General features: G+C 37.9%; 1 long non-coding RNA gene across 1 annotated transcript; it reads right to left on the bottom strand.

Annotated features, from left to right (window-relative positions):
- Positions 1 to 649: 649 nt before the first annotated feature.
- On the bottom strand, positions 650 to 26,813 carry LOC132534069 (uncharacterized). The gene is made up of 3 exons (XR_009545770.1): positions 26,638 to 26,813; positions 1,274 to 1,344; positions 650 to 979 (listed from the first exon to the last, which is right to left on the bottom strand). It is a non-coding gene; the product is annotated as an uncharacterized LOC132534069 (long non-coding RNA).

The following is a 26,813-nucleotide window of genomic DNA, read 5'->3' as shown; positions in this document are numbered from 1 at the left end:
GGAAGTCAAATATCCACTCTCACCCTCACCCTCACCCCAGGGATTTTACTTTGGTACCCTACTTCAAATTCAGTCAAGTCCTGCTTTTAGTTTCCCATTCTTTTCTTCTTTCTATTTTCATTCTGCCTTTGACTCACAAGAAAATTTGGAGCTTATCTAAATATTCCCTCCATTTCATTAAATGAGAGATATTTAAATTGAGTGATATGCCAGATATGGCACTAGGCTATGTTCCTGCTGAATTGCATTTCTGTAATGGTTCTAGCCACAGGAGGGCTTCTCTGCAAATTAAATCACTGTAATTACATAAAATGCCATTATAATGACACTCCCTAGAACTACTACTTAAGAAGTAGACTCGTTGGTGTTCCCATTTTATAAATAAATAAATTTAAAAGAAGTAGAGATCATATTGACATATTGTTTAATATAATTCTCACAAGAGTGTCAGTTTGCATTCATCAAAATTTTCATACGTTTTTCTTTTGCGCATAATAAGGTTTCCCCATATCATATGACGAACACTAGTAATCTCACATGACTGAGTACTTATGTACAGAAAAATGAACAGAAGGCCACACAGTTTAGTTTATTTTCTGACTTCTCACTTTTTAAAATTTATTTTTTATTTAAGAAAGGATAAATTAACAAAACCATAGGGTAGGAGGGGTACCACTCCACACAATTCCCACCACCCAGTCTCCATATCCTGTCCCCTCCCGTGACAGCTTTCCCATTCTCTATCCCTCTGGGAGCATGGACCCAGGGTCATTGTGGGTTGCATAAGGTGGAAGGTCTGATTTCTGTAATTGCTTCCCCGCTGAACATGGACATTGACTGGTTGGTCCATACTCCCAGTCTGCCTCTCTCTTTCCCTAGTAGGGTGGGTCTCTGGGGAAGCGAGCTCCAGGACACATTGCTGGGGTCTTCAGTCCAGGGAAGCCTGGCCGGCATCCTGATGGCATCTGGAACCTGGTGGCTGAAAAGAGAGTTAACATACAAAGCCAAACAAGTTGTTGAGCAATCATGGACACAAAGCTTGGGATAGTGGAGAGGAAGTGTTAGGGGGTTACTCACTGCAAACTCTAGTGTACTTCTGCTTTCAGGTATATATTTTGCACTAGTTTATGGATACGTGTGAACATATGCTCTCTCTCACAGAATCTGGTCTATATCTAGGTTAGAAAGTGAACCACCTGGGATGGAATTAGAGAATACTCTTAAAGGAAACGTCTCACCCAAGTAATGAAGCTGAAGGGTTGTCATTCCATACCTGAAGTCTCTGGACACAGTCTGAGCTGAAGCATGTTGAGGTGGCAATCGTTGCGTTGATTAGGTTGTGATCTGCAGATGGAATATTATTTGATATGGGTTGGGAGAGACATGAGGGAAAGTGGGCCCTATTCTAAGGTTCCAGGACTGGGATAGAGCTAGAAGGAATTATGTTAAGTGAGCTAAGTCAGAAAGATAAAGATGAGTATGGGATGACCCCACTCATCAACAGAAGTTGAAAAAGAAGATCTGAAAGGGAAACTAAAAGCAGGATCTGACTAAATTGAAAGTAGGGCACCAAAGTAAAAACCATGTGGTGAGGAGTAGACATGCAGCTTCCTGGGCAGGTGGGGGGTGGGGGTGGGTGGGTGGGATGGTACACAATCTTTTGGTGGTGGGAATGGTGTTTATGTACACTCCTAGTAAAGTGTAGTCATATAAATCACTAGTTAATTAATATGAAGGGGAAAATTAATTGTATGTATTGAAGCTTTTAAAACACAGACTGAGACATTTTAATATATAGGCTGTGTCTTTGATATGCGGACTCTCTCAAAAGCCTAGACCAAGTAGATCAGACGCAGCCAATGGCACAGCTATATACAAGATACTGGGTATTATACAGCAAACCCTAACAAAAGGACTTTTCAAAGTTAACCCAATTACCAAATAATGTGATGATAACATTAACTATCCATTGTCTTTTTGAACCCCAAGACAGCAGGAACCTCACATCTCCACTATAAAGCCTTTATTTCCCCCAGTCCTGTAACCTTAGGATTTCTCACTTTCTAATCTCAAATCCTATGAATTTCTCACCTGACATTGGTTTTAAGTATTTTATTTATTTATTTATTTATTTATTTTGAATAAGAGAAACAGAGATTAGGACAAATAAAGAAAGAAATTCTATAGTACTGATCACTTCTGGTTTATGATAATTTTGGGGATTGAAGCTGGGACTTCAGAGGCTCCGGTATGTAAGACTTTTGTATAACCATTATGCTGTCTCCCCAGTCCTCATCTGCTGTTAGTTGCTTAATCCAGGTCTGTAATTATTTACATTTTCATCAGCAGTGGGGACAGTATTTCCTGATTACCAGAATATTTTATATAGTAAGTCTAGTAGTATATATATATATATATATAATAATATAGTGTCTGTGTGTGTGTGTGTGTGTGTGTGTGTGTGTGTGTGTGTGTGTGTAGATTTCTTTTTTCCTTCCGTCCTTCCTTCCTTTCTCTCTTCCTCCTGCACTAGGGAGTGGATAAAGGGCCTAACCTACATGTAATACCAGTGAGTGGGACTCCTGTACTGATTTTTTTCATTATTTTCTTTGAGAATGAAAGGAGAGATAGCACCGTACTGCTGCACAATTCATGGAGCTCCCTCACTACCACTCATGTATCAGAGAAAGATTTGTACTCTACCTGTTATGCTATCTTCTTGCACTTATGTTTCTATTCTGCCTTTCAATTATATTCCCTTGTACAGTATTTTAGTTAAGCTTTTTCTAATTTACATTAAAGTCAGGAATTTGGGGGCCACGTTGTGGCACACCCATCAACCACATATGTTACCATTCTCAGGGACCCAGGTTCAGCCTCCCAACCCCTACCTGCAGAAGGAAAGCTTTGTAAGTGGTTGTGCTGTGCTTCAGGTGCTTCTGTCTCCCTCCTTTATATCTTACCCTCCCTCTTGATTTAGCTTTGTTTCTAGCCAATAAATAAAGACATAAGTAAAATTTTCTGAAATATCAGAAATTTTATCTTAAATAATCTCCAATGACATCAAGAGCAAATTTCACCACCAATAATGAGTAGTTTACAACAAGAATGTAACTTTATTTGTTTTAAGTTCCCTCCTTCTTTCCTCTCTTCCTCCCTCCCTTCCTTCCTTCCTTCCTTCCTTCCTTCCTTCCTTCCTTCCTTCCTTCCTTCCTGCTGGCACTAGTTTATGATGGTGTGTTGGATTGAACTGGAGACTTATAAACCTCAGGAATAAAAGACTTTTGCATAACCATTGTGCTATGTTTTCTAACTTTGTTTCATTTTAAAAATATTTTGTAGCTCATTTTATTGGGAAAATGTTGATTCACATAAATATTATTATCACAGATATGTAATTTCACATTCCCTTGTGATAGATATCAGTAAACCAGACACTTCACTTTCAACCCTCACCCACAAGACACTGGGTCCCTACCTGCCTTTTCAGTGCTCACCCATCCCCTTCCTTCACATATCTTAGATATAGCTAACTCACATCTGAAGAATGACCTAAATGTTCTGTTCTTAACATTCTATTTATTGGGAGGAGATTTTAAAATGTGGACTCTTTTCCCTGAAGAAATAAATTTGTAATGTGTAATGTGGGAGCAAATGTGTACAATAACCAATAGTGAGCTAGTGAATGAATAACAACCAGAGTGCACAAAATGATATAGTCCAACTAGCAGAAATGCTTAGTTTAACATATTGTCCTTTGTTAACTTGTTAAAATGTTTTCTATAATCCTTAGAAAATTATTGCACACAAATTTAGACTGTTTCCTTTGTTATGACAAGGAGAGAAGTCAGGGAGAAGTTCTGGCAAAGCATTTCTTGGTATTCCTCCCACAAGGGATGGATTACACATAGCCTTCTGATATTTTTATAGATTTATCATTAATTTATCATACAACAGAATTTCCTAAGCATACTTTCAAGTTTGGAGGTATATGCTGTAATTATCAATAGGTCAATTTCAGTTTATTTGGATTTCCTCAACTATGCATGCAAGAAGTCAATTACTACTTCTAGTACATTTTAAATACAAAAACTTCTTCACTAAGGAACTTAGATCTGCTTCTTTATTTTCTTAGATTTTTTTTTAAGTCATGCAACAATTTATTCATCTGTGCCTTGTTATAGATAGGGATAGGATACTGTATTTTTCAGACAAAGCATTATCTATAACCTTGAGTATCTCCTACTCTTGTTTAGGACATGTATATATATATATATATATAAAGATAATGCCAGGCTTATATGGGAGAGAGGACGTAGCTCAGTTTAGAAAAGAATCAGAGAAGAGTGGACATGAACAACATTTTGAAGAAAGTTTACACCATTTCCTTATTGGAATAAATGTTCCAGGTAGGATAAGCAATGAGGAAAAGCATGGCCAACGGGATGTACAGACAGTGGAACCGGTTAAGCAGTGATGATTGACAGGGGACAAACCAGGAAGGTAGAGAAGACATTGGGTACGTATCACATACCTATCTGTGTGGCACAACTAGAAATCCATCCTGCTACTGCTAAGGATCCTGACAAGAGAGTTTCAGTAGAGGAGTAACTTTTTTTTTTTTTTTAATATTTATTTTATTTATTTATTCCCTTTTGTTGCCCTTGTTGTTTTATTGCTGTAGTTATTATTGTTGTTGTCGTTGTTGGATAGGACAGAGAGAAATGGAGAGAGGGAGGGGAAGACAGAGATGAGGAGAGAAAGATAGACACCTGCAGACCTGCTTCACCGCCTGTGAAGTGACTCCCCTGCAGGTGGGGAGCCGGGGTTTGAACCGGGATCCTTATGCCGGTCTTTGTGCTTTGCAGCCACCTGCGCTTAACCCGCTAACTTTTTTTTTTTTTTTGTAAGAAAGACCTGAGCACTACTCACACCTGGCAAATGTGGTGTTGCTGATGGAACACACACTTAGCTCTGATTTGAACTTATCTTTACACATATAATAATAGGATAGATTTAAGGGATCTCATAAATTTATTTTTAATATTCACTTTATTTATTTTATATAACATGGAAATTAAGATGAGAGAGAAAGAGAGAAGGATCTAAGATATAACTCTCGTGCTTGTAGTACTGGGGGAGAAGTCAGGAGTCTCAAGCATACAAATGCTGTGCTCTGGGGGCCAGGTAGTAGAGCACCTGGTTGAGTGCACATGTTACAATGAGCAAGGACCTGGGTTTGAGCCTCTAGTCCCCACCTGCAAAGGAAAAGCTTCACAAGTGATGAAACAGTGCTGCAGGTATCTCTCTGTCTCCTTCCCTACCCCCCCCAACTCAATTCCTGGCTATCTCTATCAAATAAATAAAGATTTTTTAAAAATTTGAAAACCATTAGAAAAAAAAAACAAATTCTGTGCTCTGCCAATCGTTTTATTTCTACCTGTCCAAAATTAGTATCTTCTAGGAAAACTTGTAGGTGTATATATTTTTATAAATATATAAAGTTAAATACATAATATATATTTATACAATATATAAAGTTTTGTTCAAGAGAAATAACTGAGAGATAAGTTAAATCAATTTTATATGCTTATTAACTAATTATAAATAAAGTGGAATTTTAACAATAGGAATTTTACTTGAAGATTTAGCATCTTTTGGAAGCGATACCAATGCAATTCAAGGAAAAGAATATATATATATATATACTCATATTATTTGTCGGTTTAGCTAAACTATAACCCAAAGTTTATAATTTTCTAGTAAGGCCCCAAGGTGAAATTAATACATAGAGAGAGGAATAGGAATGCATTCACTGGGCTCTTGGGAATAAAGTGATACCTTAGAGCTTCAGTGAATGACAAATTATGCTATAGATACAGTTCACTAATAGCTTCTGGAATAACTTTCCTAGAATTAGTTCTAAGACTCCTTCTTACATTCAGCTGTGTCACTGTGTCTAGAGTCATATTAAAACCTCCTGTGGTTATGCTTGTGTGTGGACCATTCTGGTAGCTCAGAGAGCTTCTGAGCTGAGAAATAAACACATGCAAAGTATTTCCTGGTAGGTTCCATAAATATTCCTGTGAATTTCCTTATGTTCTTAAGCAAGGACAATCAGGAGACATTTTCTCTTAAACGTTTACATTTTTCTTATGAGTTAACCTTTTCTACCTGTATTTTTGAATTCATGTATAACTTGACCCCTTATGAGAGTGGATATTTTGCCAGTCCCTGTTCGGGCGCCATTATGCTGGGCTAGCTTCGCGGGAGGGAGAGAGAGACGAACCAGGGACTCATGGCTGAGTGGTATGCAGTTCAGTCTTTATTCATGTGGAATGCAGAGCAATCTAAGCTATCTCAATCACAATCTTGTCCTTATATATCCTGAGGCAGAAGAGTCAGGTCTGAAGAGGATGTACGTAGGATGGGGGTGTGGAGATGGATAAAGCATGCAAAACAGTGAGGATTAAACCAAGCCCTGGAGGCAAGGTGGTGCTTAGTTAACAGTGGTTATGTAAATAGAATACAGTGTTAAGCAGGGGGGATTAAACCAATAAAACAGAAGGGGTCTTAGAAGCAGAATTTAGAAGCATACCAACAATAGCCTTTAATGCAAAATTAGCTTAATTTGGCTTTGCATTTGGAAAAGCATTCACATTTTCATCTATGTGACCATGCAGTACTATTTTGTCTCTCTAAACTGATTCTTAATGTATTCCATGATGTCGGCATCTTGCACATTACAAAGTAGCAACAAAAATAACAATAACTCCAACAACAATAAATTAGTACTAGAAGCACATTGTGTGTCTAATATTTAAAAACTGAGATCATAAACAAAGTTGCTGTCACTGACAGACACAGACATGCACATGCATATGGACACATTATTTTTTTGCTTTGAGTTCAGTAGCTGTGTTTCTATGGCAGAAGATTTCTATTCCACTAGTATTATTGCCCCCTGGATGTATGATATTACCTTTTCCAGTGACATTTTTATAGAGGATGAGAGATGGGAAGAGAGAGAGAAGATAAACCATAAAGTAAGGCACCTACTGCACTGTTCCATGACTTGTGTGGCTTCCCAAACCTGACAATCAGGGACTTATTATTCTGAGCACTCTACCATATGAATACCTAACAAACATCATGTTACACAGTTTTTAAAGATATTTTAATGAAATAATACAGAAAATGGACACCACAATTAATGTTCTGCAAGATAACTTGACAGCTCTAAGTCTGGAATAAAAATAATTTACTTAACAAGTCCCCAGTTCTGGCATAGGATGGGTTCTCAAAAGTGAGATATTGTGTGAAAGAAAAAGTAACTAAATATTCAGTAGGTAGGTGGATACAAGACTTAATGAAAAATTTACTTATTTATTTTTGCTTATTTATAAAATGGAAACACTGACAAGACCATAGGATAAGAGGGGTAAAATTCCATGCACTTCCCGCCATTGGAACTCCGTAAACCATGCCCTTCCCTGAGAGCTTAATGAAAAAAATTTAAGTGCCTTCTATGGAAGTAATTTCTAATAAAATCACCAACTCAGTGTTTTTTCTCATTAATTCTATCTATCACTTTTTTTTTTCAAAGCCAGGCAATCAATGCTTTGGACTGACTTTTTTCAGATAGATGATAGATAAATTGACAGATAGATGATAGATGATAGATAGATAGATAGATAGACAGACATATAGATGATAGTTGGTAGATAGGTTGATGATAGATAGACTACAGTAGCAAAAGTACTTCCAGTGTTTTAGTAATCCCATGTGGTGAACTTGGGTCTTGAATCTGGGTTATATACACAGCAAACAGGCATCCTTCCAAGTGAGCTAGCTCACTGACCCAATTAGGGCTCAGCTTAAAAAAAGCTTGAGAAGAAATATCTTTTACACTATTAGTAGCCAGAAAATATTCAGGATTGTTAGCTTGACAAGTAAAAGCTAAAAACTGAAACACAATTTTTCCTATCACATCTTATATTTTTCATATTTTCTCCGGTGCATATATCTATCAGCATTGGATACATGTATATACATGTAGATATCTATTAGATATCTATATATGTATATTAGATATCTATTAGATATCTATATAGATATATATACCTTTGTATCTATAAATAGATATCAATACTCATGTCTATTTTGACAGCATTATTATGTATAGTAGTGCTCTGAGATATATTTTAGAGTAGCTAGTCACATTTTTATTTTAAAATATATTTTCTGGGGTAAGGATGATAACTCAGCTGCTAGAATTGAAAGCTTGGTTCCCTTCACATAGTACTTTATGTTACAATGGTACTCTGGCTTTTCTCTCTCTTATGGAATAAATTATATAGATTTGTGTGTTTTTTGTATGTGTAAATAAATGTCATATATATATATATATATATATACACACACACATATATATATATATATATATATATATATATATATATATATATATGATTCAATGTAGAAACTAAGAAATGCACCTGGATGCTAACTATTTGGGCAGATACTAGAGATTCCTACCTGATTCCAGTAAATCTGTTTTTGTTTTAGAAAATACCGTCCTTCATTAAAATAAAATATTTCTGTCAATTCCTAAACAGTGTAACAAACTTTTAAAATAAGGTTATAAACTTCCATAAATCAACTTAACCTTCAAATGCAGTAAATACTAGTATAAACCACATGAAACTAGCTTCTTGGGATCTTAATTTATGGAGTATAATAGAATTCCTATAAAGGAAATATCTGAAAGTCTCTGTAATAAAGAGTACCCCAACCACTAAGTGTTCATAGTAAGAAAATACAAGCCACACTTTTTAGCATTCAGTGAACTGAGGAAACCATATAATATTTACAATATGTTAAATGTGACCCGTATGTTTGGCACTAAATTGTGTGGTGTTCTTTTTTATCAAACCCTCACACAATTCCCAGGAGCTAAGAGAAGGACAGAATCACCACTGCACAGATAAGAGAAAGCAAGTTTGTAAAGGTTAGGTAATGTCCTGGGGCCACTTAGCTGTTAGGATGCTGAGTTGGAATCAACAACAGCCAGAAGTGATACCAGCTCATACTAATTTCCTCTTAGAAAATGCAAGCAATTTAGAGTAAGTAAAGGAACTAAGGTTAAAACAGAAGTCAAAAGAAGTTATTCTAACCTCTCAATGAAGCTCTGCAGGCTAAGCTGGCAGTCTGATAATAGTGGTGGCAATTGAATTTATGCAATCTATTCAGTTAAATCCCCCCCTCTAATTATCACCAGAAGACCATTTGGTGTCTTTTCTGGAGAATGGAGATCTGTTTTTCATACCAGCTATAATCATGGCCATCGGGATTAGCAGAGCGGATAGATAGAAAGCTAGAGCTTTCATTCTTTATTTATTTTACTTTATGGTTGTTGTTTACTTTTTCACTCTTGACTGAGAAGAATTTCGTACTTATCCCTTTGGCTGCCATCTTGTTTAGTCATTAAATCTCATAGTCACCCTCATTTCCTGTCACATTTTATAGGAACTTACAAGGTTTTTTCAACTTTGAAGTTGATTTTTTTTTAATTTTATTTATTTATTTTCCCTTTTGTTGCCCTTGTTGTTTTTTATTGTTGTTGTTATTGATGTCATTGTTGTTAGATAGGACAGTGAAATGGAGAGAGGAGGGGAAGACAGAGATGGGGAGAGAAAGATAGACTCCTGCAGACCTGCTTCACTACCTGTGAAGGGACTCCCCTGCAGGTGGGGAGCAGGGGGCGGGAACCAGGATCCTTCTGCCAGTCCTTGCACTTTGTGCCACTTGTGCTTAACCTGCTGTGCTACTGCCCGACTCCCTGAAGTTGATTTTCTAACTTGAGTCCTTGACTTTTTGAAAGCACAGAACTCTTCTCCTTTAGACAAGATCCTTTACAGAGTTAACCAGTTTATGAGGGGAAATGTGAGCTTCTCTTACTGTCTCCAATAAAAGGAGAAGACCTTGTAAATGGCATGGCACAGGGACCTTATAATTATGAATGTGTTTCTAAAATTTGTCTGCATTCTTCTCCAAAACTCTGCCCCATTAGGGAAAGATAGTAACAGGCTGGGAGTATGATCAACCTGCCAATGACCATGCCCAGCGAAGAAGGAATTAGAGAAGCCAGACCTTCCACCTTCTGCACCACATAATGATCCTGGGTCCTTACCCCCAGAGGGATAAAGGATACGGAATCTTACAGTGGAGGGGAGGGGATATGGAACTCTAGTGGTAGGAATGGTGTGGAATTGTAGCCCACTTATCCTACGGTCTTGTCAATCATTACTAATTCATTGAATAATAAAATAATAATAATTTTAAAAAATAAGTTTGAAGAACTACTAACCTTCTCTTCTTTTGGAGCAAAGGATTTTCATGTCTGAAATCCCATATTCAATCACTGGCACTGCCATATGGCAGAAATGAGTGTTGTTCCAATCTCCCACCCCCACCCCGTATTGGTATGCTTCTAAAAACCCCTTCTGTTTCATTAGTTTAATCCCCACTGTTTAACACTATTCTATTTACATAACCATTTCATTCTATTTACATAACCTCTGTTAACAAGCACCACCCTCCCTCCAGGGCATTGGTGGTTCAGTGGTAGAATTCTTGCCTGCTCCGCCCCCTCTCCTTGTCACACCCTGATTTTCACCAGTCACTTTTCTCTCCACCCTCTCTGCATCGCATCCTGTTCCCACCCGACTGGGCTAGTATATTTATAAGGACAAGATTGTAGTTTTTAGTTTAGTTTAGCTCCGCTTAGATTGTGCTGCGTCCTGTATGAATAAAGAGATACTGCGTACAGCTCAACCATGAGTCCCTGGTCATCTGTTACCCACCCGTGAAGCCAGCCCGTCGAAAACAACAACCCCGCAGACACACAAATAAATAAATACATAAACAAATATACATTTTTGTAATTAAGAAAAATTTGGTCAACAATTGGCAGGAAAAGATCTTGTCTCTTTCAGTCCTAGTGTCACTATTTAAAACTAGGAGAGAGGTGCTGGGAGATAGTGCAGCAGGTTAAGCACACATGGCACTAAGCCAAGTATCAGAGTAAGGATCCGAGTTTGAGCACCCCGGGTCCCCACCTGCAGGGGAGTTGCTTCGTAAGTGGTGAAGTCTACAGGTGTGTATCTTTCTCGTCTCCTCTCTGTCCTCCCACCTTCTCTCAATTTATCTCTTTCCTATCCAACAACAATGACAGCAATAATAACAATAATAATAATAACAACAACAATGATTTAAAAAAGCAAGGGCAACAAAAGGGGGTAAAATAGCCTCCAGGAGCAGTGGATTCATAGTGCAGCTACTGATCTTCAGCATAACCCTAGAGGCACAAAAAAAAAATCTAGGAGTGATCTGGGGAGATAGTATAATGGTTATGCAAAAGACTTTCATGCTTGAGTCTCCTAGGTCCAAGGTTTAATTCCCTACACCACCTCAAGCCAAAGGTAAACAGTGTTTTGGTAAATAAGCAAACAACAATAAACAGCTAGGAGAAAAAAACAAAACACATGAATGTTAAGATTCAGCATTACATCATGTTTGGGAACTCAGGCTCTCCCTTCAGACAGCCCAACTCTATCACTTTTGCCATCTATGCTTTCTAGTGCAGTCATCCATGAGAATGAACTTGGAGGAGTCTGGCAGGGCAGTAGCAGCAGTGGGTTAAGCACATGTGACACAAAGTACAAGGACCTGCTTAAGAATCCAGGTTCCAGCCCCCGGATCCCCCACCTGCAGGGGCATCACTTCACAGGCTGTGGAGCAGGTCTGCAGGTGTCTATCTTTCTCTCCCCCTCTGTCTACCCCGCCTGGCTCCACTTCTCTCTTTTTCTCTCTTTCCTATCCAACAATGAAGACATCATCATCAACAACAACAACAACAACACACACACACACACACACACACACATACACATGCACACAAAAAGGCAACAAAAGGGAAAATAAATAAATAAATAAAATGAACTTGGATGACTATATTTTTCCTCCTGATACTTCCCTGTGCCTCTGTGCAGATAGAGAAGTTGGAAATTATAATAATGTAAAATCAAAAAAAAAATGTTCATGGCAACTTACACCCAGGTAGTAAGGGGTATTAGAGCTTGAGGCAGCATGGACAGCCTGGAATATTCAGTAAGGTGCTAGTTAATAGGCCTGGACCAGGAAGAATGCTCTCTGTTAATGCAAAGGACCCCAAGACTCATGAGACCCCAGGTTCAGTTTTTGTTTCTTTACCTTCCCCACATCTTGCCATCTGAAGTTTTGCTTATGTAACAACCTACATTTTAAAACATGCTCATTTGTTTTTAAGTTTTTATTTATAAAAAGGTAACACTGAGAAAACCGTAGGATAAGAGGGATACAACTCCACACAATTCCCAATACCAGAATCCCGTATCCCATCCCCTCCCTGATGGCTTTCCTATTCTGGGAGTATGGACCCAGGATCATTATGGGGTGCAGAAGGTGGAAGGTCTGGCTTCTATAATTGCTTCCCCACTGAGCATGCTTGTTGGCAGGTTGATCCATACTCCCAGCCTGTCTCTTTCTTTCCCTAGTAAGGCAGGGCTCAGGGGAAGCAGGGCTCCAGGACACATTGGTGGGCTTGTCTGCCCAGGGAGGGTTGGCATCATGCTAGCATCTGGAACCTGGTGGCTGAAAAAAAAGTTAACATATAAGCCTAATACATTGTTGTCTAATCTTGAACTTAAAGGCTGGAATATTGCAAATGAAGATTTGGGGTCTTTATTTTGGAAAAAGTCCATTTTAGTTATATTCCAAAGGCCCCATGACTATATTAGTTTTTTTTTTTTCCTGAGTTTGACATCTGATATGCAGGTGGACCCAATTTATTGTCTGGGGAAATGATGTCATAGCTGGAAGAAGAATGCTGGATCAGGGAAGAGAGTAGGTACCAAATATGGGAAAGGTATATGAGTATTGTTGATTGTAGACACCATCGATTTGATCTGGGGCCCATATTCAGCTTAGGACCCTATGTGACCTCTGCGTCCTTTTAGGTCTGTGCTCATATTCTGTGGTCATAAGTAGGAATGTTCCAAGCTGCCCCGATTTCAGGACCCATCTTCCTCAGGTGGTATCAGGTAGATAGAGTACGCTATCCACATAACATAAGGTTGTCTTAACTTGTTTGTTTTTACTGCTTATTTTATTAGTGATTTTCTATTGGTTTATAAATTATGAGATAACAGGGGAACAATTTCAGTACCATTCCACCACCAGTGGTTTGTGTCCCTATTCCCTCCAATGGAAACTGCAGTAGTTTTCTTAAGGTCACAGGTATGGGTCCATTATAAGATACTATCTATAACTATTTAGTATTAGATACTATCTATAGATATTGCCTATATATATTTATATGTAAGTATTCATTTTTTTATGTTTCTATCTTCTCTTCCTTTCTAAGTCACACCTACACCTATTACTACTTTGCAATGTCCTTCCTGTTTCCCTCTCTTTTCTCCAGATCCTGATGGAATTGGTGATCAGAGCCCTCTGATCATCATCCATTAACATACCCCCTCTAGGAGTATGGGCAAACATTTATTATGGGGTACAGATGGTAGAACCTTTGAGTCTCTTTAAGTCTGAGCTCACAGTCTATGATCACAGTTAGGAACATTCTAGGGTGCACTCACTTCAGGATCAGTTTTCCTGGAGTGACATAGTAGGATGACCTAGCCTCTCATCAGAAAGTGGGGCATTTCTTAACATTGCTATATTATAGCAAGGACAAGGTTCTGGAAATGCACACAAGAAGGACTGTGATAACATTCCTGATGGAAGTGACTAGTGATGGTGGAAAGAGTGCTATATTAGAGGTCTAGGCCCATTGGGTCTATAGGGAAATTCACTGACTAGGGCCCCAGATGATAGAGTAACTTGGTATTGACTTAAAAGGCCATCATTAAGTGAGACTATCTCTTTCCCTTATCCAGCTTTTATAGTTCTTTCTTTTCTGAATAGGTTGGACTTTCTCCCATTTGTTAAATGGTTGAGTGTTATTAGTTGTATCTAAACTGATATTGATTTATGGAGTCTGGTCTCAAGTTAGATAGGGAATAGACCTAGGGTTTTAGTGGGGTCTAAGTTCCTTAAGTTTTCATATTTACTTGTTTGATAATTCTAATTAAGGTTGTCATAGGACCAATTAATCGTCCTTTAGTATATATATATATAGTCTGTATAACTCTTCCAATTATATACAGTGTTTCTTCTAAAGATTATCAAGGGGTGACAATAATGCTGATGTTCTCAAAAGAGATGAGGACATATATTTTGCCCATTTTAATTAGTTGAGTAGAATTATTGATGAAGTAGGGTATATGAGAGAAGGGTGTCTAGGATTAAGTAGTTAATATTTGATTAGACTATTTACAATGTCTTCTTTAGGCCTTTCTACTTTCTTATTGAATTTATTAGGTCTGAGTCTAATCACAATCGACCATTAATCACTTTTACTTTGAAGAATATAGTTGCCCCTAACTTATAGATACCTATATGCACTTACCTAGTCCGCTAGACACAAGATACTATATCTAGGGTCTGTAACATTGTCAAAAGTGCGCAATTTGAAATGGAACTAGGTAACCCCATGTGTTAGGAATATATTATCAGATGGGGGGATAAAAATGAGCCTATGAAAGAAAACATGAACTATATTGATGTAATTAGAGAGCTAAAATCAGAAATAGCTGAGTTAAGAGCCCAACAAGCTCATAGTATAACTGAACAAGGTAACAAAATTGCTGAATTAAGGAATGAAGCTGAGGGAGGTGAGAGCAGAATAACAGAAGCAGAAAACAGAGTTAGCAAGATTAAAGATGAATTAAAGCAAACTAAGGAAAAAGTAAGAGAACTTAAAAAGAGATTTAGAGACACTAAAAACAATAGACATATAAGATGTCCTTAATTTTTTTTTCCCATTAAATAGCCTGTTTTTCAGTACAAACCTATTTTCCAAGTTTCGCTGATCCCTCACAAGGGTACAGAAAGAATACTCAGATTGTATTTTCACCAGTGGTTTGAGTAAAAGCTCCGAATTTTAAGAGGTCAAGAAAGTTGGAGCTTCATTGAAACTTGACTTTTAAACAGCTAGGCTACATCAGAGTCAGAAAGTGCAAGTACACTCCTCACAAGGAGTATTTCTTTGTTGACATCAATTCCTCATCACATTTTAGTCTTCCTTCAAGTTTTATGTTTTTCTTCCCTGACAGTGCACAATCTAGATGCTCCCACTCCATATAAGTGTCTGCAGCCAATTTCTAAGGATTGGCACCATACTGGACATGGGTGTCTATTCTATCTTCTTCTTTTAATTGAGACAATTACTGTTTTACAGTAAATACAAAAAATTATTTTGCCCAGTATAGATTTTCCTCCACCATCATGCACCTGGAACTGAAAGCCCTCTGTGCCCCAACTCAACAAGTGTCTTTTACTTGGCTTGCAATACACTAAACCCAGTCCAAGTTCTACTTTGCATTTCTCTTTTCTGTTCTTATTTCTCAACTTCTGTACAAGAATGAGATCATCCCAAATTCATCCTTCTCATTCTGGATTATCTCCCTTAACATGTTTCATTTAAGGGTCACCCAAGAGGAGATGAGGAATGTGGATTCATCAATCTTATTAGCTGAGTAGCCTTCCATATGTAGACCACAACTTTCTCAGCCACACATCTGTTGTTGGACAGCTAGGTTGCTTCCAGGTTTGGGCTATTACAAATAGCACTACTGTTAACATAAAAGAATGAGTTTTTTGTGATATATTCCCAAGAGATAAATTTCTGAGTCACAGGGTAGGTTCATTTCTAGCCTTTTGAAAGTTTTACAAACAGCTCTTCACAGATGCTCGATCAATTTACATTCCCACCAGTATTTGTTGTTACTATCTTTTTCTTTCTTTCTTTCTTTCTTTCTTTCTTTCTTTCTTTCTTTCTTTCTTTCTTTCTTTCTGGCATATGATGGTATTGGGGATTGAACCTGAGACTTTGGAGCCTTGAGTATAAAAGTTTTTTGCATAGCCATTCTTCTATCTCCTCAGCCCCTGTGCAGAAGCTTTTTAATTTGATGCAGTCTCATTGATTTATTGTTGTTTTTGTCTTCGAAGATGCCTGTAAAATTTAGATGGAAAAGAGTACTGCCAATATTTTTCTTTAAATATTTGATAATCTCCCTTGTAACATCCAAATACTTGATCCATTTGGAGGTTAGTTTTGTGTGTGGTGAAATTTAGTGATTCATTTTCATTCTTCTGCATGTTTCAACCCAATTTTCCCAACACCATTTGTTGAAGAAACTCTCCTTTCTCCATTTAATAGTTTGGGTACCCTTGTCAAAAATAAGGTATTCATAGGTGTGGGGACTTATATCTGTGATCTCAATTCTGTTCCACTGGTCAGTGTGTCTATTTTTATTCTAATACCAGGCAGTTTTGATTATAATAGCCTTACATTATAGGCTGAGAACTGGGAACATGATGATGACTCCAGTCCTGTTATTTTCTCTCTAGATTGTTTTGGCAATTCAAGGTATTTTCTGGTTCCAGATAAATGTTTATAGCTTTTGTTATATTCTGTTTAGAAAATTTGATGGACATTGATGGAGATTCTTTTAAATTTCTATATGGCTCTGGGTAGAATATTCATTATGATGATGTCAATTCTTCCAATATATGAACATGGGATTTTTTTTTTACTTCTTTGTATCTTTTTCTATTTTCTTGAATAGTTACTCTAATTTTCATATATAACTCTTTCACTTATTTTGTTAGGTCTATTACTAGATGTTTTATTGATTTTGATGCTATAGTGAATGGGCCTGATTCCTGGAAGTAAGAGAACTAAAAATGATATTAAGGACACTGAAAAAAGGCTGTCAGCTCTTATCTGTTTGATATGTTCTTCAAGTGAACCACTCCCCCAGGCTCTTTACCCTTGGCATCTCTTCTGGACACCATTTCCCCTATCACCACAGATAAACACAAACACTACTGTGTTGGCTGTTCCAACTGTTCTGAATATTTTCATTTTAAACAGATATTTTCAAAGACACATTTACTTGTCAATGAGAAAACAAATTTGAGCATAGCACTTGCATATATTCTGTCAGGGAAGCCAACCCATGACTTTATTTGTGCCATTCCCAGCCCTCTATGGCAGCAATTTCATAATTGCTAAGATTTCACTCTCAGGATTTTATCCACTCACTTGCAAGATTTTCCCACCTGACATTTTACTTGTTTGATCCCTTGAAGCTTAATTTTCTTCATTTGAAAGTAGATGGAATAATCGCCTCTATCACTTAGAGATGCTTTGAGGGTCAAGTTGAGTTTTTTAATACAAGGACAGATTTGTGAAAAGGATGAAGAAAATGAAAGGGGCTAGAGAGACAGCACTGTGGTAAAAAAAAAATAGAATCACGCCTGTGACTGAGATGTCTCAAGTTAAATCACCAGTGCCACCAGATGCCAGAGCTATGAGTTCTCTTTGTGGAAAAAATGCATACATACACATACTGAGCTAATAAAGGCTCAAAGAAATGAAATCAACCTAACAGGGATAACCCCAAAAGTAGCAGAAGTAAACACTGAAGACTGTGTTGTCTGAGATAAAAGCGCATTCTTTTCCCTGCCTCCTTTTCTGGGTCAGATTGGGATGCTACTTTCACTAGAGTTAATATTCAGTTCCAAGTTCTGTCCTTTCTACCAAAATAGAATAAAGTATAAATGTATTTTTTCCCGAGGCACAATTTTTTTCTGATATTTATTTTTAACTTCAGTAACATTGGTTTATAAGAATATTTTTATAAAGATCCGCAGCCCCAAACCCTCAGTCAAATGACCAAGCTCCCTCCATCACAGGTGAACCTCCTATACCCTGCTACCCACAGCCCTACTTTGGTCATCTTTAATCTGAATTCAGAGATCAAGAATTTTCAGTTTCTTTGCTTTGTTCTAATACATCACATCTATGAGTGGGATGATCCAATATTTGTCTTTCTACTGGACTGTTTTATTTGGCATGAGTCCTTTTAATTCCAGCCATATTGTGGCTTTTTTTTTTTTTAATATGTGCCACAGTAAGATCTTAGTTCAGTGCTTAGGTTCTTTCCTAAACCTCAAACTCATAGCTACCATAACAATGAGCTGGACTAATGAGAGAACTGTACTGGAAATGTATTTATTCTTGAGGCTTTTCATTCCTCCTAATGTTTCACCCCTGGCTGAGTGTCCTTCTCTGCTTCTTTATATAAACCTTGGTCACTTTGACTTATATTTTCTATGAGTTAGTCATTTGTCTCAATCTCTAGGAGTCACTTGGCTGTCATTGCAAATACCGTGTATTAAAAGAATAAATAAAAGATTTTTTTTAAAAAAAGGAAATAGAAAAAACTCCCCACAGGGACTGCCAGGGATTTGACATAGAATGCATAGGGGTTGATTTTCAAAATCCCATGTTCCCTGACCTCAATGGAAAATAAAAGAATAAACAGTTTCTTTAGTAAGTCATTGAATAAAATTTCTTCATCAAGTGCAAAACTCAATTTCAAACCTGAAGATGGGAATGTTGGCTTCAGAAATAGAGGCTCTTCCCTAAAATTTGAGCGATAGAGAAAGGAAAAAAAAGGAAAATAAAGAAATCTATTAAAGGGAAACTTGCTTGTGAAAAAAGGCTGGTGGCTTGTGAACAAAACTCCATTATGTTACTGCTTTCTCCCTAGTGTGAGAATAAATCTAAAAATAGGAGCTCTCATTTTTATTAACTGGAAAGATTCTGTGTCTCCTACTGGGCTGGGGTTTGTTTTGATTATCGATTTGGAGAACTGGTTGTGTGTCTTTGCTTACCCCAGGGAGATGAAAAGGCTTAGTGTTCTAAATCACCTACCTCATCTTAGAAGTACATTGTTAGTTTTTCCATTTTTTTTAAAGCATGGGGATTTTTTTTTATCTAAAGTAGGGAATTGAAAGCTTTGTTCCATCAAGGGCTATTTGGATAGTTATAACATCATTTGTGAGCCAAACAAAATTATAAACGAAAAAATGAGCACTCAGAGGCTGGGAGGTGGCACACTCAGTTGAGTATATACATTACCATGTGCAAGAACCTGGGTTCAAGCACCAGGTCCCTGCCTGCAGCAGGGAAAGCTTCACAAATGATTAAAAAGTGCTAAACTCTCTCTCTCTCTCTCTCTCCCTCCCTCTTCTCTCAATTTCTGCTTTTCTCTATTAAAAAAAGCTCACTTAATATTGCTATGAAAAGAAGTATTAACTGTTTTATCAAGACCAGACCAAATGATTCTACTTAAAGCCTGGTGATCAGTTGTTCCCAACCCCTGATCTAAACCATCTTACATGAACACACAAGCACATACCTTCCTAAAAGCCAAAAGGCAGCGCTCTGTATTTTAAAGCAGGCTGGCTTGTTCTCTTGGACTGACAGGGAAGGCTTGCGCTAATGAAGGAGACTCTGGGATTGCTGCCTGTTGGCAAGTGGTCTTTGTACCCGGCTTCCCCTCTACATGTCAGACTATGTGAGGCTGGTACACATTAGAACATTAAACGTGTAGAAACAAGTGCAAGTGAAGTATTTTATTTTGATGATGTACTGCTTTGGTATGTGCGTGACCCAGGTTCAAGGCCAGCCCCTACAACACGAAAGGAAACCTCCGTGATGTGGTCCTGTCTCTCCCTCTCTCTTTGCCTCAGAAACATCTTCCCCAAGTGTATTCTCATCTAAAGTCTGTGTAGTATGGAAAATGTTCATTACACTTTCTTCCTTTAATTACATTGACCCAGATGTGCTTTAATCTGTCCCCATGCCTCACATAATATGGATTATTCACTCAAGATGTTTTGAATTTGGGGTAGATATTTGAATTCTCTTTTTTTTTCTTTTCTTATTTATTTTCCCATTTGTTGCCATTGTTGCTTTTTATTATTCTTGTTATTGGTGTCATTGTTAGAGCAGAAAGAAATAGAGAGGGGAGGGGCAGGCAGGGAGGAGAAGAGAAAGATTGACACCAGCAGACCTGCTTCATCACCTGTGAAGTGACTCCCTGCAGGTGGGGAGCTGGGGTTTTGAACTGAGATCCTTATGTGGGTCCTTGCACTTCACACCACATGCATTTAACCCGCTGCACTACTGCTGGACTCCCGATATTTGAATTTTCAATAATTACTCAGGAAGGAAAAACTCAAAATAAAACTTTGTTTCAAATTAATTCTAATATAGGGATACACTTTAAGTAAGGGATCTATAAGGAATCAGACTAATAGCAGAATCTATTACAGTATTGCATAAGAATTATGTCTTTGCTTCCTTTTTTATTCACTCCTTTCATATTTTGTTTCTTTATATCTTTTTTAATCTCTTGAATTTTTACCCTTCTTTATTATGTCAGGGAAGGAAAACAGCAATAAACTGATTTCAAACCAACTTCTATACCACAAAATACATGGTAAAGGGGACTTCAAACAGACTCTGACCTGAGACCTTGCATATGCATGCAGCATTATTATTGCAATCCTGCCACAACTGTGTGTCTTTCTGCAAAAGCACTTATAATTTGCCAATCACATTATTATTGTTACTATTATTATTATTATTATTATTATTAGCCTGGTTCAGAGGTGAATGGAGCAAAGTTAATTTCCTTATGAAGAAAATAGTAACCTTAATTGTACAAATAAAATGTGATCCAAGTGAAGAAAAGAGATATACAGGGAAGGTAGGCCTCACTCAATTTAGAAGTCTAAGGGAAAATTTTCAGGTGGAGCTAATGTTTTAAGTCTTCAAGGATAAATGCTCACAAATGGAGAATATGACCAGCAGTGAGAGATGACTATAGAAGAGAGTGAAAGGTGGTAGAACAGGATATGCAACTGGAAACAGTAAAATGTGAGAGTGTGACTGTTGTGATGAAGCAGGCCAGCTCCCAGTAAGAATTTGGGCATCATTAGCAGACAGATGAAGTCAGCCTGAATACAGAGCATACTCACAAGAGAATGTGGGTACAAGGGATTATATAAGCAAAGACATGGAGCAACTTGCACTCTTTTTGGAATGCCTCCCTCACAGCAATATTCTGTGGAAATAGTTCCAGATTGATCTTCCTCCTTATATCTTCATGCTGATGTTTTGGGTAGCTTAGTTTTATGGACTTTTGACTTCCGCCAATTCTCTTAGCTAGATTTTTTTCCCCTCACTTAGGTTCACATGATTTTTTATGAATAAATCTCTCACTTGTTTAACCCTGAATGGAGCCACATGTTGATTTTATAAGATGTAACAACAGAAATCCCTTCAAAGTAGTGTCTCTGTAGACAGTCCTAAACTGAACAATCCTGAACACTGTCCTAACAACTTCCCTGGATTCCAGCATGCTGTTCACTGACTACACCATTTGGTGTTGACTGTAGTCATTCCACAAAGTCACGTCTTTAATGCAGATCTTAAATACATGGGGAAAATGTAGACAGAGTCATTTTCCTGGATGTCTTAACAATATATCCCATCATGCTGCTGTCTCGCAGGCCATCCTGCTCACCATGTGGCATTTCCTGTAGTACTGACACCACGTAGCATGTCAGCTTTATCTGTAGATATCAGTCTTTTCTTAGAAAATGCACTTATAGGGAGACAGGCAGTCTCTCACCTGGTTGAGTGCACACACTGTAGTGCACAAGGATTCAGGTTTGAGCCTCTGGTCCCACCTGCAAGGAGAAGCCTCATAAAAGGTGAAATAGTGTTACAGATCTCACTTTTCTCTCCTCAATCCCTGCCTCTTCTCTCTCTATTTTCTCTATCTTTATCCACTAAAATAAAAATATTTTTTAAAAAGGAAATATGCTTGTGTCAAAAAATATGCTAAATTTCAAGAAAAGGGTCATCTTAAGTATATTAATATTGCGTTATAGCATTACAAAACATTTTACTTGAGTTTTTAGATACTGTCATATGTATTTACACACATATATACATGTATATATATATATATATGCCTCAGATATACAAATATTTTCATTTGTATAATGCAGAAAAGTAACTTTTAATTGTCAAAAACAATGTGAGTGAGCAGTCTAAGAGATGGTACAGTGGTTAAGCCTGAATTTCTCAGATAAATTCCTGTCTTCACATGTCCATGAGCAATGGTCTGCTTCTCTTTGTGTGTGTGTGTGTGTGTGTGTGTGTGTGTGTGTGTTTTATAAATAAATAAATAAATGTTTTTCTTTTACTTTATTTCATTTTTCTTTCCATTTGGGGTTTTTTCTGTGTTTGGTGCCTGCATGATGGAATCCATCATTCCTGGTAGCCTTCCTTATTTCTTTTTTAGTTTTTCTTTCTTTTATATGCTAGGACAGGACAGTTTTAAAGTGGTGGCAGGGAGACAGAAGTGGAAGGAGACAGAGAGACACCTGAAGCCTTGATTAATCTTTTGTGAAACTTTCCCCCTGCAGGTGGGAATATGAGGTTGGAACTAAGATCCTTGTGCACAGTAATATATGATCATGTGTACGAACACCTGGCCCCTAACATGTTTAAACAATATATAATATGAATAGAAACAAGGCTCATTGTGATTAATATTTTGGACATAAAAATAGGCATGGTAAATGAAGAAAAGGATTCCAACTCTATCAGTGACTCCCACCCTCTTACAGGGGTACAGTACAGGACTTCCAGTCATGAATTCTCAAATTCAATCCATGACATTGTACAAGCCAAAGTCCTGCTGTCTGTCCTTCTTTTTCTATGTCTTGTCAATAATACAGGAACAATTCACTGTTTAAAAGCCTTTACACTTTTCTATCCATAGAAATGTTAAAACCTCATTCACACCTGAGAAAGACAAATACTTCAACAATTTTCATATACATGTGAGCAATTGACATGATTGCCAAAGCACTTAGAGGTTTTTCTGTATTGCCCTCCTTATCTGACCACAAAGTCTAAGTACATATTGGTTAGACATTTCTAGAAGCCAGGAGTCAGGAGTCAGTAATGAGAGATGTTTAGCTTCATAGGGATAATAGTAATAAGAGAAATACAATTTCCCTTGAGATTATGATAAGCATTATCCTTATAAATACATCTGGACTTGAACTGCATAGAGAAAGAAAATCCAAATTACTCCTGAATGCACTAGAGAAAATTTCAGAGAAGGGATTGGGAATGAAATAAGTACTGATAATGTATCAAATTTGTTGAGAAGTGAAAACATAAAATCTTTCTGTCCAAATTCAAGAAGAGAATTAGGTGTAAGACTTATTGGCACTGTGCAAAATTTCAAAAGGTTTCTCATACTAGTCAACGGATAGAAACCAAATTCCATACTTTTGCACATAAAGAACTTAGTCTTATCCCACAAATCTCTCTAGAATTGACAACTTATCACACAGGAATGTTAGGATGGGTCTAAAGTTCTGCTGCACCTCACTGTCAAAACATCTGGTATAATTTATCAGGCATGTCAAGAACTCAAGAAATAATAGCTGAATAGATGCATATGAATCTAGCAGTAAACAAGTGCCTTGTTTTACAGTTACTTGCATATGTTGATTTCTCCCCCATTGCAGTGAGAGTATCTTGCTAGAAGGGGGGCAATTGTCAGAGCATAGCAGACCTTTCTATACAGCAATATTCACATATTGAAGTGTGTATGGATTTCAAAGGACTTCTGGCAGCCAATCTTGAATTTTGAAAGTTGAACTGTTATCAGTTCTTTTGTAAGCTCTTCCCCCTTTTGTCCAAGAGACTGCCAAACTGTGAAACCTCCTCTATCCCCCAACTGCTCACTTAGCTTAGGGAAAGAAAGCTGCCAAGATTTTTTTCCTCCTTCAGTTCCAGGAAACTGCCAATTCCGCATACAAGGTTTTGACCAAAGTACGTCAAACAGTGGGCTGCTCCATTAAAAGGCATAATCATAGTGGTTGTGCCAAAATGAAAATTGCCACAGAGTGGAGGAGCTTCAGCTGAAAGAAATAGATCATCCAGCTTTGTGAAATAGCTCACTTGGATAATGGACTGCTTCCCAATATATGAGGTCCAGGTCTGAACCTGACCCCATCTCTTTCACTCTCTCCCTCTGTCCCTATCTTAAAGAGAGAAATAGGTAAAATATAAATAATATCATTAGTATTATCAATTTTTTACTGATTTATAAAAATGCTTGCCTTGTTTTTGCCATTTTTACCCCTTGAGTAAGTTCCTGACTATGAAGGTCTAGATGAGGAAACAGAAATTTGTGCGACAGAGATGAAGTCTTTTATCTTGGACCACGTATCTCATATCTGGCAGAGGTGGTTGTGACTTGAGCCAAACATCTACCTTATTTGTTTGACCTTTCTTTAAAGTCCCTACCCTTCCCCACAGATCTGCTGATTTTTTTTTTTTTTTCTGGCGTTTGCCCTTCTTCCCTAGGCAGTCAACGGCGTCAGGTTGAGCCTGATGTAAAGTTTCGAGACCTCCTTTGAATCTGGAGAGGTGGCAGTCGTTGACTATGTGGGTCATAGTCTGTCTGTAGCTGCAGGGGCAGTTCGGGTCGTCTCTGGCTCCCCAGCGATGGAACATAGCGGTGCACCGGCCATGGCCTGTTCGATAGCGATTGAGGAGGGCCCAATCATAACGTGCTAGGTCAAAGCCGGGTTGACGCTTGCAGGGGTCTGTGATGAGGTGTTTGTTCTTTACCTCAGCTGACTGCCAACTCTGTTTCCAAGAGTCTGGAACAGAGAAGTTCAGTGTAGGCATAGGGGACCAGATTGGATGACGAGACGTCAAGCGTTGAACAGGGTGGGCGAAGATATCCGTGTATATTGGCAGGTCCGGTCGAGCGTAGACGTGGGAAATGAACTTAGACGATGCCACATCCCGACGAATATCTGGCGGGGCGATGTTGCAAAGAACTGGCAGCCATGGAACCGGGGTGGAACGGATGGTTCCAGAAATTATCCTCATGGAGGAATATAATTTGGAATCGACCAAGTGGACATGGGGGCTACGGAACCATACTGGGGCACAGTATTCTGCAGTGGAATAGCATAATGCCAGAGATGATGATCGTAGTGTGGAAGCGCTCGCACCCCATGAGGAGCTGGCTAGTCTTGCAATGATGTTATTCCTCGCGCCCACCTTTGCTGCAGTTTTTATGAGATGTTCGTGAAATGACAGAGTGCGATCTAGAGTAACGCCAAGATAGACTGGCTGGGCTTCATGCCGGATTCTGCTGATGATAAGCTACCACAGGAAGGGGCTGTTTGTAGGGAAAGTTTGTAGGGAAAGTTTCAGAGATGCTATGTTATACCTGGCATGTGCTATTTAGATGGTTTGTAGTAGAAAGAGCTGTTTCTATGCAACTTATAAGGTGATTGTCTCTAAAATACACAGGTATTTGAATGTGTTCACAGACACATCTTCTTGGAGACTGACCCGATGGGCCCAATGTCTAGTAAGACACTTTCTTCTATTCACCTTCTCTAATAAGATACCTCGGAACAGGGGACTATCTGAAATACTTGAGTGGATGACAGCAATTATAGAGTGTTATTGAGCTCTGTTTTGATTGTTTGCCTAATTTGGTTTTAGTCATGTGAGGTTTTGTTTGTTTCTTTCTTTTTTCTCCAGGATTCCACCACTCTGGACTGACCTTTCCATATAGAACAACAACTGAGAGAGGGAGTCAGAGGGAGAGAGTGAGGGTGTCACCATTGGACCAAAGCTTCCTTCAGTGCAGTGGGGGTTGAACCCAAACCTGAGTTCAGCATGTGCCAGTCAGAGCACTATCCAATTGAACTTTTCTGCCAGCCCAGGGTCATGTGAATTTTAAACAATATACTGCCCTTCCTGTAGCCATGGAAGTTTCAAAGGATAACTACTCATAGATGAATACCCAACTTTTTCTCTAAGTAACACATTGTAAAGTCATTTAACATTGTATATCTAGTAGAGCTTTCATTCTTCCAAGTATGGTACATTTCAAACTCTCCTGTCAAGGAGTCAGAGGAATGTTCAGCATCATTATTCTTTGAACTTTATATGAAAATGATAATGGTATTTATATTCAATACAACAAAAGATAACATAGAGACTTTTTATTAGATGGACTATGTTTTTATCAGGAAAATACAAGACTCAACAGAAATTAATACAATAACAACCAATATACTATAGAAGAAATTGACAATGCAAAATGATTTCTTTTCCACCGCCCTCTCTACTCATCCCCTTTTCCCTTCCTTCAGAGATATTTTTTGCAAAGTACCACTCACAATCTAAATGTCATTCTGTTTTTCATTTCTTTTCTTGTTTCTTAAATTCCACCTATGACTCGGATCATATGGAATTTGTCCTTCTCCTTCTGACTTACCTCATTTAACATGATTTCTACAAGTGTGGGGAAAAATTCTTTTGATCAGTCAACCTCTACAATGTGTTTCACTTTATTCTAGTCACAGTCTAATATAAGAATTGCTCAGAATTCTTTAGTTTCCAGGACAACCATAGTTAACTATCCTGATTTCTGTTTAATACAGGGTAAGTTACTGACAATGAAAGAAAAAAAAAAAAACCTTCTCTCTTACCTTCACATTTCCCTTGCAGACTTTCCACTGACTTCTCTTGTCTATGGAAGACTTCTGTGTCACAGTGACAGTGAATTCTGACTTCTGGGATCTGGGAGAACTGAATTCTTTCTCATCAGTTCATGTGCCTTCTTCTCTATACTTTTCCTGAGGTTTATTAGGGACTCTACTTAGCT

Source organism: Erinaceus europaeus, chromosome 17 (genome assembly GCF_950295315.1).
Source record: "Erinaceus europaeus chromosome 17, mEriEur2.1, whole genome shotgun sequence".
Taxonomy (NCBI): domain Eukaryota; kingdom Metazoa; phylum Chordata; class Mammalia; order Eulipotyphla; family Erinaceidae; genus Erinaceus; species Erinaceus europaeus.
Note: the sequence above shows the minus strand (reverse complement) of the source record. Positions and strands in the feature narration are given on the sequence as shown.